A 363-nucleotide genomic window follows, 5' to 3' on the forward strand; every position below is an offset into this window, starting at 1 on the left:
TAAGGAAGAATTTATGTCATTCACTAAATCCTTTTAATTATATACATTTTAGTTTCGTCCACAAGATCGAAAACCTGTTTTTTCCTCTCTATCTTCAGTTGTCCTCTGTTAGTACCATTGAAATGTTTGGTAGGTACTTTTATGAATTGTTTGCTCAACGCAAACATTCACGGTGAATCTTAATAATTCTGGAGGAACCCATATTCAGCAAATACCATGGGGATACCGGATTAATCCAACCGCGTTTTTATTCGGAAAAAAAAGAAGCGTATGATGTTGTGTCCTTGTAAATTTAATGGAAACTTACTCGCGTAGTTCGAGATAGTTTTGTGAAGAATTTTGTAGAGCGACTAGAAAATTGGT

This window comes from Halyomorpha halys, unplaced genomic scaffold (assembly GCF_000696795.3).
Source record: "Halyomorpha halys isolate HHAL.00 unplaced genomic scaffold, Hhal_1.1 Scaffold1335.1, whole genome shotgun sequence".
In the NCBI taxonomy this organism is placed as follows: domain Eukaryota; kingdom Metazoa; phylum Arthropoda; class Insecta; order Hemiptera; family Pentatomidae; genus Halyomorpha; species Halyomorpha halys.